General features: G+C 46.0%; 1 pseudogene; it reads right to left on the bottom strand.

Annotated features, from left to right (window-relative positions):
* Window positions 1–581: 581 nt before the first annotated feature.
* Window positions 582–1,805, bottom strand: LOC147961368 (uncharacterized; annotated as a pseudogene).
* Window positions 1,806–14,900: the final 13,095 nt, after the last annotated feature.

Below are 14,900 nucleotides of genomic sequence, written 5' to 3' on the forward strand. Positions count from 1 at the left end.
TTGCCTAATTGGCAAGTGGTACATAATGGCGACCTAGATCTTTTATTACATTCGGTGGGAATATCAAAGGGAAAATGAGCTAATGACGAAACGCTGGGGTGCCCGAGCCTTTTATGCCAAAGATCGGAATGGGAAATAGTGAAAGCCGCCGGAAGAGTGCTGCCATGGTCGCCGGTGAAACGGTAGAGGTCGCCGGAACTATTGCACCTCAGAAGCACCACCTTGGTTCGAAGATCCTTCACGGAAAAACCGAGGGGGTCAAACTCCACAGAACATAAATTTTCGTGAGTAAACTTGCGAACGGAGATAAGGTTTTGCACGATGTTAGGGGATAACAAGATATGAGTGAGATAGAATGGGCGGGGAGGGAGACGTGTGTTACCAATGGCGACGACTGGAAGCCGAGCCCCATTACCGACAACAATATGACGAGAATCATGTGCTAATAAGGGATGAGACTCGAGCAATGTACCTGGGTCCCCGGTGACGTGGGATGAGGCCCCTGTGTCCATTATCCACTCAGCCTGGGGATGAAACACGGCGACGTTGCTCGGAGTAGCCTGGTACATGGCCGCGGCATCCTAGGAGTACGGCGAGGCGGTGTAGTGGGCCGGTGGCGTGGACGGGAGCGGAGCGGGCGGAAGCAGCACCGGATAGGCATGGTGCGACGCGCCGGGCCGAGGGCCGAGTACCCCAGCCGAGTTGGGAGGGACCCCGGGCGCACGCGGGGGTGGGAAGGGCAGCCCCATAGGAGCAAAGTACCCCAGCCACGGCTGCTGGGAGCCGCGTCCGCCAGCGCGGTTGCCACCACCACGCCCGCTAGCGCGGTTGCCACCGCCGGGCTGAGCACCGCGACCACCAGCAGCGCTAGGAGCACCACCACCGCCGTCGGGCGGACCACCACGATCGCCACGGTCGCCATGATCCGCGCGCTCGCTGCAGCCGCCGCCGCCGCGCTCATCATGGACGGCGAGGACCTGAGCACCCTCCGCGTGCGCCCGCTTGTCAAGGGCGAGTTTGGCGAGCACGAGGAGAGAGCAAGCCTGCGCGAAGGTCGGCAGCGGCACCGTGGACTGAAGGATGGCAGACTGGAGCTCGAACTTCTTCCCGAGGCCGTCCAGCATCTGGAGGGTTAGAGTGCGGTCAGTGACCGGCTCCCGAATGTCGGCAAGGGCGGCGGCAAGCCCCTAGAGATGGCGGCAGTAGTCATTGATGGAGCAGTCGCCGCGCACGGCTGCCCGGAATTCTTGCCCGAGATGCATGGCGAGCTCAGCCTCATTCTCGAGGAAATACTCGTGGAGGCGCGTCCAGATGGTGTAGGCGGTGGAGCTGGCCGGGGCGACGACCTCGAGGAGATCGCCAGCGACCGTGGAGTAGAACCAGAGCACGATCATGTTGTCATCATCGCGCCACAACAGATCGGAGAGGCGCGTGGCGGCGCCGGCCTGGACGTGCGCCTCGGCATGGTGCCTGGCGAGGATGAGGTTGAGGTAGTTCCTCCACCGGGCAAAGTTGGAGCCATCTAGCGCCAGCTTGAAGTCGACGATGTGGGTTATGCTAGCGAGAAGACCACCAGGAGGTGCGGCGACGACATGCACGCAGAGAGGGATCTGTGGCGGGGGTGGGTTGGGTGGGATGGGAGCGAGGGGTAGGCCGCCGAAGGAGGAGGAATCAGGAGTATGGACCGCGCGCGGGCACGCACCAGCAGCGGCTGCAGCGTCGGCGGTCTTGTCGGCCGAGAGGTGGCCATCACCAGCATCACCGGTGTCAGTCGGGGGCGGGGGAGCCAAAGGGTGGGTCAACATGGGGAGAAAAAGACCTAGAGCTCTGATTACCAAGAAGAATGGAGGAATGAGTTGCCCTTCTGTATTCGTCGAGTGAGCCAGTACATATACACGGAGAGGCCATGATCCCTACATGCAGGGAAGTGGGTGATCAGGCGCTGGTGCGTTAGCTAAGTACCTGGAGACCCGGCCCTGTGGTTACAACGGAAACACATCTCATACACACACATGCTCATGTACAGTAATCATGTTACAACTCAACAGTTTGAGGGCAGCATGGCTGTCTGGGGAGACTCAGGGGATGGCGGGCTGGCGAGGTGGTGCGCGGCACCGCTCGCCGGCCGGAAGGAGGCTACCGGTTAGGGCAGGATAGATCACGTGGGAGGAGGACGAACCATCACACAGGGGAGGAAGATGTGAGGGGAAGAAGGTGGCGGCATGATCGTGCCATCCAACGGCTCGAAAAATTGACTTATGCAGATTTTTTTCCCTAGATACTTGACATATAGGCGGTCCTAATTTCAATACCGTTTAAACACCATGGTGCAAGATAGAGCCCATTTGATTGAGTTGAACAAAATAGTTACACATTATAGTTTTTTGTGTGGAAAGAACACCATTATAGCTTCACTACTAGGGAAAACGTTATACAAAGAATCTTAACAGCAGCGAGGTTTAAAAACAAATGCTACTGCTAATTAGCAGTAGCGAGCTTCAGAAGACCGCGCTACTAATAGCCCAGTAGCAGTAGCGCTCTAGGTGAAACGAGCGCTACTACTACAATTGCCACGGTGTTGCCTTCAGGCTAGATATAGTAGTAGCGCCCTTCCCCTTGACGCGCTACTGCTAAAGTACTTATTAGCAGTGTTTTTCTTTAAAACTCATTGCTGCTAAGTATCATCCCCTCTTGCAACTAATTAAGTTTAGTCCCATACTACTAAGCGAACAAGGTGTTTACCACCTTAAATATGTTACTTCTCAAACTATCTCGAGCACTTGGTCTTCATTGAACTGTATGTGTAGGATTTGTGGCTGCAATATGAATCTTCACCTGTGCCTATATAGGTACGGTGAGGATTCTTGTTGACTATTTAGATTCTACAAAAAAAGATCAATGATGACCAATGTATATTTTTGATGTTTTTACATGCTTAGCTTTAGCAGTAGTGTTTTTTCAGGAAAAAGCGCTACTGATATTGGGCTTAGCAGTAGCGTGCTCCCTGTAACCATGCTACTGCTACAGCAAAACAAAACACGTAGCCCGGCCCCCGCACGCTCATCTCTCAATCGTCCCCCTCCGCCCGACGCCGGCAGCTGCGGTTAGGGTTTCTCCTCCACCATTGCGCGCCACCACCACCGCCGCCGCAGGTAATGCTCCTCCCCCTCTCGCTGCCCCTCTGCTAGCTGCTCCTCCACCCTCTCGCCGCCCACTCTGTCACCGCCCGCAAGCTCTGGTCGGGCGCCTTTGGCCAACTTCCCTCGATCCCCTTGCCGGCCGCTGTCGTCGCCCCCTCTCATAGGAAAGTCACCGACCTTACCCTCGTCAGCACCACCGACCAAGGTCACCATGCCATCCCCCTCCTCGTCAGCACCCCCCGAGGGTTGCCCTATACCTAGATGCAGCGAGGGCTTACGAATTTCATATGGATAACTAGATGCTTCTGTTTTTCTGTAATAAGTTATTTTTTGCAAAATGTAGGTGCCAATTTAGTTGAAATGCTTTGGTAGGTGGTACAAGTATTTAGTTTGCAATTGCCAAGTTAATCCCAATTAAATTTTCCACTTGTTTTTTTAATCAGTTATCTTAGGCAATAGGGGCCAAATTAGATGAAATGTGTCTTGGTAGGTGGTACCTTGATTTGGTAGACTTATTACAGATCTTAGGATTATACCTTTGGTAGGGGCCAAATAGTTTTTTGGCAATAGGTGCCCCTGGAATTGCTTCTCGCGGAAGAATCTCTTCATCTAGAGATATTCTAGAAGGTGTTAGTAAGCTAATTGAGAACTTGTTCTCTGTGAGTCTTGTTGGCTGATTTGGCATTGGCCTGCTAGCTGTTGGTTCTATTATAGAAGGTGTTGGTAAGTTAATTGAGAGCTTGTTGTTTACTTTTTGGGATCGGGTTCCACTATGAAAATATAACTGAAGAAGAACCAAAAATATCACATGCTACTGTTTTTCTTTCCTGTGAAGTGGATCGTTAATCCTTTGCTCATATTCCTTTAGGAAAATGGCGCCACCACCACCACCATGTCGACTGTGCAAGTCAAGGTGCGCCAACAGCCTTGCAACTGGCAAGTTGTTCGGCATCTACTTCCAGCCGAGTTTTCGTCATGCGGCGGTAAGAAATTAGATGAAATGTAACAACTATTTTATTTTTAGTGTTGGCATTACTGCATTGTGTCATTTTTCTTTTTTACACAGATCGTCCCATGCAATGTGAGGTTGAAATTCAACAAGCTGACAAGAGACACCATGACATTTGAGGCTCCTGGGGGGCGTACACTATGGAGGTCGAGAAAGGACGCAATATGTCACAGATTGGAGGAGATGGATGGGCCCGTTTCCTCACCCGCATGCGTCTTACTGGTGGTGAGTTGATCAACTTCTCCTTTAGAGCAGAAAGACCCGAGTTGGCTGTCATTTATCTCAACCTGGTGGAAGATGATGAAGATAACGAAGATGATGAAGATAATGAGGACCCACTCAATGAAGATGATGAGAACCCACTTCATGAAGCCATCGTATCTCAAAGAATGAGGTTGAGCGAGGAGGAGGTGTGTAACCTATGGGACATAATTCTTCCACGTGATGACTTTGTTGGGGTGCCATTCGTGACCCTCCTGACAAGTACCATGGTCGATCGACATGAAATGGTATGTTATACTGACTGTAGTAATTTGATGATATATATATGCTTTATTGTTATACTTACAAATGCAAATTATCCGATCATATAATTAGTGAATCCAATGATATGCTTTGTGGAATCTAGTCGATGATATGCTTTAGTGTAGAGTCTGATCACATGCTTATTAGTGTAGAATCCAAGGAACTAATAATAGTGTAGATAATCCATATATACTTATTAGTAGAATTCATGCTTAATTAGTACAAATGCATAGTACTGTGTCTTTTGATAGTGTAGAAATCTATACTTAATAGAAATATATTTGCAAGAGTATGTGCGAGGCTATTTATTAATTGATATGTTTTTCTTATTCAGAAATTGCCAAAGAACCTATCTGTGAGTTGTGGTATCGAGCCTGGTGAAGAAGGCTCAGCTGGACTACGCCTTACCGCAAGGGGCTCCGTCACCACATGTACTTACCGCATGGACACAGACGGTCGCACACACTTAAACTTGGTTGGGTGGAAGAGATTCCTCGTTGGCAAGAATCTTCGTGTTGAACAGGCAATCCTAATTACTATTAGGAACACCCACCGCCCAGGCTTCAGGATGATGATCGTCATCGATATCATCTAGAACTACATATGTGTGTGTGGCTATATCATCTAGAACTACATATGATGATCGTCGTTGATATCATGTAGAACTACATATGATGATCGTCGTCGATATCATCTAGAACTATATATGATGATCGTCATCGATATCACCTTGTCCTGTTTGAGGATGTATGTTAACTATATATGAAATTGTTATCTAGTACTCCTTCCGTTCCAAATTACTCGTCGTGGTTTTAGTTGAAATTTGAACTAAAACCACGACGAGTAATTTGGAATGGATGTAGTACTACCTGGTACCTATAATGCTTTATGAAATCGATATCTAGTAGTACCTAGTATCCGGAAATTACAGTTTATTGAAACTGAAACTGGGTAGGAACTGAAGGAAATATGCCCTAGAGGCAATAATAAAGTTATTATTTATTTCCTTATATCATGATAAATGTTTATTATTCATGCTAGAATTGTATTAACCGGAAACATAATACTTGTGTGAATACATACACAAACTAAACGTCACTAGTATGCCTCTACTTGACTAGCTCGTTAATCAAAGATGGTTATGTTTCCTAACCATAGACATGTGTTGTCATTTGATTAACGGGATCACATCATTAGGAGAATGATGTGATTGACATGACCCATTCCATTACCTTAGCACCCGATCGTTTAGTATGTTGCTATTGCTTTCTTCATGACTTATACATGTTCCTGTGACTATGAGATTATGCAACTCCCGTTTGCCGGAGGAACACTTTGTGTGCCACCAAACGTCACAACGTAACTGGGTGATTATAAAGGTGCTCTACAGGTGTCTCCAAAGTTACATGTTGGGTTGGCGTATTTCGAGATTAGGATTTGTCACTCCAATTGTCGGAGAGGTATCTCTGGGCCCTCTCAGTAATGCACATCAATTAAGCCTTGCAACCAATGCAACTAATGAGTTAGTTGCGAGATGATGTATTACGGAACGAGTAAAGAGACTCACAAATAATGAGATTGAAAGTGCAACTATCCCTAGGTGGTTTTGGTAATTCATAACAACATATAACTCATTGAGCTAATACTATTCCAAGATGATTATTTCAGGAAAGCTCAATGATTGGCATGGCATGGATGTGAAAGTGGAACCCTCAAAATGCTAAGGACAAAGGATTGGCTCAAGCTCAAAAGCTCAAGACTCTTCATTTTATATTTTAGTGATCCAAGATCACATTGAGTCTTTAGGAAAAGCCAATACTATCAAGGAGGGATGAGGTGTTGCTTAATGAGCCTCTTGCTTCATGTGCTTAGTGATATGCTCCAGAACCCTCAACTACTTTCCCATATCCACATATGACCTAAACCCTAAGCCAAACTCGGTCCTACCGATTTTTCCTATCCGGCGCCACCGAGTTTCACCTGTCATTAGCCACTGCCAAACCCTAGCAATTCAGTCCTACCGATAGGGATCTCGGTCTCACCGAGATGGGGTTGCAAACTCTCTGTTTCCCTTTCGTAACTTTTCGGTCCCACCGAAAGAGCGAATCGGTCCCACCGAGATTGCAATGTAAACTCAGTGTTTCCCCTTTGTAACTTTTCGGTCTCACCGAGTTCCACTCGGTCTCACCGAAAGAGCAAATCGGTCCCACCGAGTTTGCCTGACCAACTCTCTGGTTAGCTAATTACCAAATTCGGTCTCACCGAGTTTGTGTAATCGGTCTCACCGAGATTACGTTATGCCCAAACCCTAACCGTATTGGTCCTACCGAGTTGCATATCAGTCCCACCGAAAATCACTAACGGTCACTAGGTTTACATTTTTGGTCCGACCGAGCTTATTGATTCGGTCCCACCGAGATTGGAAAACTGTGTAACGGTTGGATTTTGTGTGGAGGCTATATATACCCCTCCACCTTCTTCTCATTCGGAGAGAGAGCCATCAGAACACACACACCATTCCAACTCATATGTTCTAAGAGAGAACCACCTACTCATGTGTTGAGACCAAGACATTCCATTCCTACCATATGAATCTTGATCTCTAGCCTTCCCAAGTTTCTTTCCACTCAAACCCTCTTTCCACCAAATCCAAATCCTATGAGAGAGAGTTGAGTGTTGGGGAGACTATCATTTGAAGCACAAGAGCAAGGAGTTCATTACCTACACACCATTTGTTACTTCTTGGAGAGTGGTGTCTCCTAGATTGGCTAGGTGTCACTTGGGAGCCTCCAAAAAGATTGTGGAGTTGAACCAAGGAGTTTGTAAGGGCAAGGAGATCGCCTACTTCATGAAGATCTACCGCTAGTGAGGCAAGTCCTGTGTGGGCGTTGGCCATGGTGGGATAGGCAAGGTTGCTTCTTCATGGACCCTTTGTGGGTGGTTGCTTCTTCGTGGACCCTTCGTGGGTGGAGCCCTGTGTGGACTCGCGCAACCATTACCCTTGGGTGGAGCCCTGTGTGGACTCGCGCAACCGTTACCCTTCGTGGGTTGAAGTCTCCATCAACGTGGATGTAGGATAGCACCACCTATCCGAACCACGGGAAAAACATCCGTGTCTCCAATAGCGTTTGAATTCTCCAAACCCTTCCCTTTACATTCTTGCAAGTTGCATGCTTTACTTTCCGCTACCTATATACTCTTTGCATGCTTGCTTGAATTATGTGATGATTGCTTGACTTGTCCTAAATTAGCTAAAATCTGCTAAGAACTAAAATTGGGAAAAGGTTAAGTTTTTATTTGGTCAAGTAGTCTAATCACCCCCCCCCCTCTAGAGATACTTTCGATCCTACAAGTGGTATCAGCGCTTTGGTCTCCATTTGCTTGATCTCCATAGCTTTTGGTGGTCATAGCCTTGGTTTCACAACCTAGGAGAGTATGGCGTCTAGCGAGGGAAATTATCACCGTAGAGGTCCTTACTTTGATAGTACTAATTTTGCTAGTTGGAAGCATAAAATGAAAATGCATATTCTTGGACATAACCCTGCCGTTTGGGCTATTGTGTGTGTTGGTTTTCAAGGTGACTTCTTTGATGGGAGAGAACCGAACCGTGAAGCTACCGCGGATGAGTTGAAGATGTTGCAATACAATGCTCAAGCTTGTGATATTCTCTTCAACGGATTGTGCCCCGAAGAATTCAACAAAATCAGCCGCCTTGAGAATGCAAAGGAAATTTGGGACACTTTGATTGATATGCACGAAGGTACCGACTCTGTCAAGGAATCCAAATTGGATGTGCTTCAAAGCCAACTTGACAAGTTCAAGATGAAGGATGGTGAAGGTGTCGCCGAAATGTACTCTAGGCTTGCTCTCATCACAAATGAGATTGCCGGCTTAGGAAGTGAAGAGATGACCAATAGATTCATCATCAAGAAGATTCTAAGAGCCTTGGATGGAAAATATGATACCATGTGCACATTGATCCAAATGATGCCCAATTACAAAGATCTCAAGCCAACGGAAGTGATTGGAAGAATTGTTGCTCATGAGATGTCACTTAAGGATAAAGAGGAACTTCACAACAAATCAAGTGGTGCCTATAAAGCCTCATGTGAAGCCCCTACATCATCAAGTGAGAAACAAGACTTCAATGAAGAATTGAGCTTAATGGTGAAGAACTTCAACAAGTTCTATAAGAGTAGAAGCAAAGATAGAAGCTTCAAGTCAAGGTCCTACAATGACAAAAGATCTTCTAGTCGAGAGCGAAACTGCTACAATTGTGGAAGACCCGGACACTATTCCAATGAGTGTACGGCTCCCTACAAAAGAAGAGAAGATTCTCCAAAAAGAAGAAGCAGAGAATCACCACCAAGAGAGAGAAGGAGTAGAGATGATCGTTATGAACGAAGATACTCACGGAGAAGCAAGGATTCAGAAAGGAAGGAAAAATCATCAAGGAGCTACACAAGACGAAGACATCAAGCTCATGTTGGTGAATGGGTATCCGGCTCCGACTCCGACGGCCACTTCGAGAGAAGTTATTACTCCGGCTCCGAAGATACTCAAGATGAAGGTGTTGCCGGTCTAGCACTTGTGTCAACCAACTCCTACGACATATTTGACTCACCAAATGAGGGAATTGGAAGATGCTTCATGGCCAAAGGTCCTAAGGTAACACACCCCGAGTATGTTGATTTCAATAGTGATGAAGATGACTTGTTAGGTGATGATTTGCTTGTTGACAACTCTAGTGATGAATACTATGATGAAAGACAAATTAATCATGCTAATCAAGATAAAAAAAATGACAATGATAAGGAGAAGATTGAGGCTCTAACTAAAGAACTAAAAACTCTTAAGTTAGCTCATGACACTATCTTCGAAGATCATCGAGAACTTTTAAGAGCTCATGAGAAATTACGCTTTGAAAAGCTCAATCTTGAGCAAGAGCATGAGTTCTTAAAAGCAATCAATGATGATCTCCGCAAGAAAAGTTCTTCTTACATTGCCAAGCGTTTACTCTTATCCACTTACATGCCTCAAGTCAAGTCTAACAAGAAAGATTCTTCCTCTAGCAGTAACAATGATCATGTTAAATCCAATATTGTTGCTTCTAGTAGTTCTCTTGATTCCACTAATGATTCTCTTAGCCAAGTCACACTTGAGCAAGAAAATAGCTTATTGAAGGGAATTATAGAGAAAGGAGTGTACAAAAGCCTTGCCGGGAGTAAGCAATTCGAGGAAATTGTGCGCAAGCAAGGAATGCGCCGGAAGAATCAAGGTGTTGGTTTTGAACGAAAGTTCAATGCCAATGGAGTTGAGTGGGAAGAAGATCAATACCCCAAGACAAAGTTTGTCCCTCAACAAGAGAAGTATACTTCTTTCAAGGGGACACAAGCTCAAGATGATCTTCCACCACAAGACTACAAGCAAAAAGGCAAGGACAAGCTTCAAGAGGAAATTGATGCATTTGAAGAAGCTCCAAAGACCTTAGTCAAGTGGATTCCCAAGACTACTTCAGGTTCCACTTCATCAAGTACGACTACAACTCCAAGGATTCCCATCAAGATGGTGTGGATCCAAAAGAAGAAGAACTAGAGAATTCTTGAGGGTGACTCCGCCAACATACTTCACTCTTATCATTTTGGCAAGAACAAGTGCAATCAACTTCCACATCTTGCACTAGTTCAAGGAGTCACAAACCCTCTTGTTGGTAAGACAAGGGACAAGGTGACCTAAAAGTTTTCATGGACATCATCTTTTGTGTGCATCACTCTATGTCTATGGATATCCTTGCTTGTTCCTTGTGGGACTAACCCATGTAGGTATTGAAAGTGCAATTCACTCAAATGGATAGCTCCAAGAGATCTACATCAACATTGAGCATCCACATCTTCAATATCTACATGAAGTCATCATCGACAAAACCCAAGGTTAGTTCATCCCTCTTAGCGGGGATATCACATCTAGGGGGAGCTTTACTCTAAGACTTGAGCTAAAGCAACTCTAAAGATGTGAACAAAACAATGCTTTATGTAAAATTGGTAACCCCACTTGAGCTTAAACGATGAGTATGACCTATGATCAAGTGCTCTCACTTGACTCCTAAGTCAATATACTCATATATAGATGACCTAGTCATCGCAAATTGCTTGATAGATGCTAGAATTGGTTGTGCATGCCTTGTCACATATTTCATTTGCCATCTTATTGTGTGAGCATGCTGGTTGCACATTTTACTCATTCGAGGACATCCACTTGTTGTTTTGATTGTTTAGTTTTATCTTCTTTTGCCAAGTGGATGGACAAGAATGCCTAAGAACCTCCTCTAGCTATCTATGCTCTTCTCGTCTCAAACTCTATTCATGCTGCATCAAAAAATTTGATCAAGTCAGATTCGAACCACTCTGTGTGAGGAGCGCTCGGAGTCCCCGATTCGTCATAGACTTAAACTTCCAAAACCTCTTTATGATTCTCGATCTGACCGATACTCCAATTTCGGTCCTACCGAGATCATTAAGTTGATCTAGGTTTTCGATCCCGGTGCAACCGATTTGAACCTTTCGGTCATAGCGAGTTTCAGTAACTGCACACAGTTATCAATCTCGGTGCCACCGAGTTGTTCCACTCGGTCACACCGACAGGGTCGGGCTATATATAGTCACGGGCAAAATTTGGAAATTTCTCCGAACCCCTTCGCCCGCGCGATAGCCTGCTCTGCCCTCGTGGTCTCCGGATCGTCTTCTCGCTGCCAGCAGCCTCCAGTCGCTGGTCTCCGTCGCCGTCAACGGGAATTCTGCCCCGCCGTTGCCGCCGTAGCAAGTCCCCGCCGAACTAGGGTATGGACTTGATCTTTGTGCTATTCCTCAATCTGATTCCTAGCACATTGTGATCATATTGATTCTTGCCACGTTTGAGAAACTTCTATCCAGTCAAAACGCCCGTAGATTAGGTTTGATTCGAAAATTCTAGGTTTAGGTTTCCGCCGAAACCATCTCGGACCCACCGAGTTTAAAAACTCGGTCCCACCGATTTGGCTTATGCCATTGCACAAGTGAGACTCGGTCTGACCGAGAATTACTTATCGGTGTGACCGATTTTTGAACTCAGTGAAACCCTAGCAGTCTTGGTGCCACTGAACTGTGACTCGGTCCTACCGAGTTCACTAGTTTAGGTTCCAAAACTGCTTCAGTATCACCGAGTTTGAAAATCGGTAGATCCGAGATGATTTCAGTGGGAAACTAAAACTAAGTTTTTGGATCATTCTTTTGCAAAAATACTCTGCATTTTGTGATGCTCATCTTTTCTATCTCATCTATAATCTATTCACAGGGTCAGCAGTCAGTTTGCAGCATGTCTGATCAAAGTGATAGCCAAAATATGTTAGAGCAGCAAGTGGTGATGAGTGAGGGCACTAGTCCCTCCAGTTCATCTGATGAAGGCAGCAGGAGCACTCCTAGCAATTTGCCAAAGGCTGCCACGAGACAAAGGAAGAAGAGGACTTCAGATTCCGAAGATGAGGACTATGTGGCAGAGGAAGAGGCCACTTCCAAGAGAATTGAGCCAGCTCAAGGCACTAAGCCAGGTCTGAAAATCAAAAGGCCAGCAGGCAGGCAGCCCATGTCAAAGGCAAGAGCCTCAACTGAGAAGCCCACTTCCCAAGAGCCAGTTGCAGCTGAGGGCAAGAAAAGGAAGGAGAGGGTGAAGAAGACTGTGGCTAGAGTGCTTGGAAAAGTTTCCATCATGGAAGAAGAAGAGGAAGAAGAGGTAGCTGCACCAGCACCCAAGGCACCCAAGCTGATGGGTGATGCCATAAGGTCAGGGGCTACTGCATGTAAGCCCAAAGCTGCCTCCAAGCCAAAACCTAAGAGAAATACAAGGAGCATTCCTGCAGCTGAGAAGAACAAGGCCCCAGTGCCTGAGACTGTTGCTGAGGATGAGGAGGAGAATGTCCTGAGAAAGCTAAAGCCCAAGATCCCAAAACACAACGATGCTCATCCTGTGGCTGAGGATATGAAGCTCAGGAGAGATTCAGGGCTGAGGAAATGGAGAGAAGCAGACCCATATGCTTCAAGGAGAAGGACTGCCGTGGACTACAGGTTTCACACCAAGGAGCAGCAGGATTTCTATGAGACTGTTTTGCTAGATAAGAAGCCAATTGTCTGTGACATGAGATGGGTTGACTGGACCTACATGAGGGAGAAGGAGGAACACTACCCAGGAGTATATGACAGCTTTCATGCTTGTGGAGTAGTTGACTTTGTTGGGCAGAAGCTCATAAAGTGGAATGAGGAACTTACCATGCAGTTCTACTCCACGGCACACTTTTATCCAGATGGGAGGATCACATGGATGTCTGAGGGTACAAGGTACCAATCCACAGTGGCTGAGTGGGCACAGATCATTAATGCCCCAGAGGAGCAAGATGATGACTTGGATATCTATGCCAAGAAGAAGATGGACCATAACTCCATGTCCAATATGTACAAGGAAATTACCAATGAAGCTCTTGACACCTTCAAGTTTGGCTCTGTGCATTACCTTCTGTCAGGGCTCCCAACGATCAATTGGATACTAAGGCACCTTATTGCCTAAGTCTGGAGATCACAAGATGATCAGAGGTCATGCTATCAACTTGCTACATGTGTTTGATGTGCCTCAGAAGTTCAAGGTGATGAGCCTCATAGTGGAAACAATTAAGAGGACTGCAGCAGATCAGAAGAGGAGCTGCGGATATGCCCCTCAAATTCAGGAGCTCATCAACTCCAAGATGGGCACGGGCATATATCTGTTGGACAAGGAACACCTGCCCATCCGTCCAGATTTCGAGGACAATCAAGTTATCATGACTGAGAACGAGCCATCATCTGCCCAAGCATTTGCAAAAAAAGGAGAAGGCAAGAAAGGAGAAAGCTGCCAAGATGCCTACCCAAGAGGAGGCATCTGAATACTTCTTGAAGACTAAACAAGAGCAGCTTGGTTACTTGATTGCATCCACGCTGAGGATAGAGCAAAGTCTGGCCACCCTCACTAAGAATCAGCAGAGCCTAGAGAGGATCATGGAATAGAAGTTCTATGACTTGGATGTCAAGGTAACGGAAGTTCAGTCTGCAGTGGAGCAGCTTCAGGAGGACATGCAGGAGAGGAGAGGCAGGACTATCACTCATACCTTTGCCAGAGTGCCACGAGGCCCGAGGTCATCTGCCGTGCCAGTTGCTGACACCAGAGCCACCACTTCAGCACCAGCTACAGCCTCAGTTCCACCAGCTCCAGCATCTACTTCAGCTCCAACTCCAGTGACTACTTCAACATCTACAGAAGCCTTCGTCCTTGGAGTGATCCGGACTCCACCACCACATGAAGATCAAGCCTGAGCGTCGATCTAGTGCTATGCATTTTCTAAGAACTTTTTGGTAACTTGTTGCCAAAGGGGGAGAAGATGTATAGATCATAGGCTTCGAGAGAGAGAGTGTTGCTTTTCTCTCTTGCTTTATTTGGTGGTTTTTCGAACTTGTTTGCTTTTGAGTGCCTGAGATACTACGTCATTATTTGTGAGACATTGATGATCATGTGTTTGATCATAAGCTACACTTAATGTTTGCTTAATATTATCATCTTATCTATCTTGTGTGATCATTCACTTTTCTTGGTGATGAGTGCATGTATTTCATTCTTATCATTTTAAGCGCTCCACCAAGATGTATGTGACATGGAAGAGTAACCCATGACTCTAGCTCTTTGTGCATTTGCAGTCCAAAGCAAAAATTTTAATATGCACAAATTTAGGGGGAGCTCTTACTTATCACATACTTCTCAAAGCGACAATATATTTCATGCTTATTATCATTTGTCGAAGCTTTGATCTATATGTTGTCATCAATTACCAAAAAGGGGGAGATTGAAAGTGCAACTATCCCTAGGTGGTTTTGGTAATTCATAACAACATATAGCTCATTGAGCTAATACTATTCCAAGATGATTATTTCAGGAAATCTCAATGATTGGCATGGTATGGATGTGAAAGTGGAACCCTCAAAATGCTAAGGACAAAGGATTGGCTCAAGCTCAAAAGCTCAAGACTCTTCATTTTATATTTTAGTGATCCAAGATCACATTGAGTCTTTAGGAAAAGCCAATACTATCAAGGAGGGATGAGGTGTTGCTTAATGAGCCTCTTGCTTCATGTGCTTAGTGATATGCTCCAAAACCCTCAACTACTTTCCCATATC

The sequence above is a fragment of the Triticum urartu genome, chromosome 7A (genome assembly GCF_056163025.1).
Source record: "Triticum urartu cultivar PI428250 chromosome 7A, HENAU_Tu73, whole genome shotgun sequence".
Classification (NCBI taxonomy): Eukaryota; Viridiplantae; Streptophyta; class Magnoliopsida; order Poales; family Poaceae; genus Triticum; species Triticum urartu.